Source organism: Nematolebias whitei, chromosome 6 (genome assembly GCF_014905685.2).
Source record: "Nematolebias whitei isolate Nwh7 chromosome 6, NemWhi1, whole genome shotgun sequence".
Taxonomy (NCBI): domain Eukaryota; kingdom Metazoa; phylum Chordata; class Actinopteri; order Cyprinodontiformes; family Rivulidae; genus Nematolebias; species Nematolebias whitei.
The window spans coordinates 15,202,738-15,203,618 of record NC_056503.1 but is presented as its reverse complement, the minus strand read 5'-3'; the positions used below and the strand labels follow the sequence as shown (position 1 = coordinate 15,203,618).

The 881-nt window shown below is 38.5% G+C and overlaps 1 non-coding gene across 1 annotated transcript; it reads left to right on the top strand.

The window, feature by feature from the left end:
* The first annotated feature begins 429 nt into the window (after positions 1-429).
* On the top strand, positions 430-502 carry trnaq-uug. Its single transcript has one exon. It is a non-coding gene; the product is annotated as a tRNA-Gln (tRNA).
* The last annotated feature ends 379 nt before the right edge of the window (positions 503-881 follow it).

Below are 881 nucleotides of genomic sequence, written 5' to 3'. Positions count from 1 at the left end.
GGTTGGCACTATCTCATCGTACCACCAACACTTTGTTGAAGCTTTTCTTATGCCACTTTGCCATTTATAGGTGCTTTTCCACTCGATTTGTGTCCACTTGATATGGACACTTGAATTGTGTCCATTTGAATCCAAAACAACCATGCACATTCAGTTAGTCTTGGCAGTTTTTGTGTTTTGCTGAGACTTTTCAACCTTCAACCAAAGGACTTGATCAATCAGAGGAGCACATCACAGACTTCAAGTGCAAAACCGAACATTTGTAAAAAAAAAAAAACACACTAGACTCAAAATATTGCTTAATTTAGTGAGTACATTGTGTATGTTATAGTACTCAGCTTCATTTCCTGCACCCTCCCTGTCTGTACGTTATTGTAAAAGCCGCTTGAAAATGAACGAGATTTAGGTTACAAAAGAAGTTTTGCAGAGGACCACGTGGCCTAATGGACAAGGCGTCTGACTTTGGATCAGAAGACTGAGGGTTCAAGTCCCTTAGTGGTTGAGTTCCATGTATTGTTTCCCATCATATACATCGCAATTCAAAAGATATACTTGCTGGAATTTGTGGTCCATGAACTATCTACATTTGATTCTTATCACCTACAGTAGCAGTGTACAATAAATACACTTTACTCTAACCGTTACATGTTCTTGTATTATGATCACTAAAGTTCTGCTTGTTAGGTGGGCACTATCTGCTCGTACTTCCAACACTTTCTTCAAGCTTTTCTTATGCCACTTTGCCATTGATAGGTGCGGTTCCAATGATTTGTGTCCACTTGATTTGGAAACTTGAATTTTGTCAATTTTAACCCAATATAACCATGTTCATTCAGTCTTGGCAGTTTTTGAGATTTGCTGAGACGTTTTAACCTTGATCC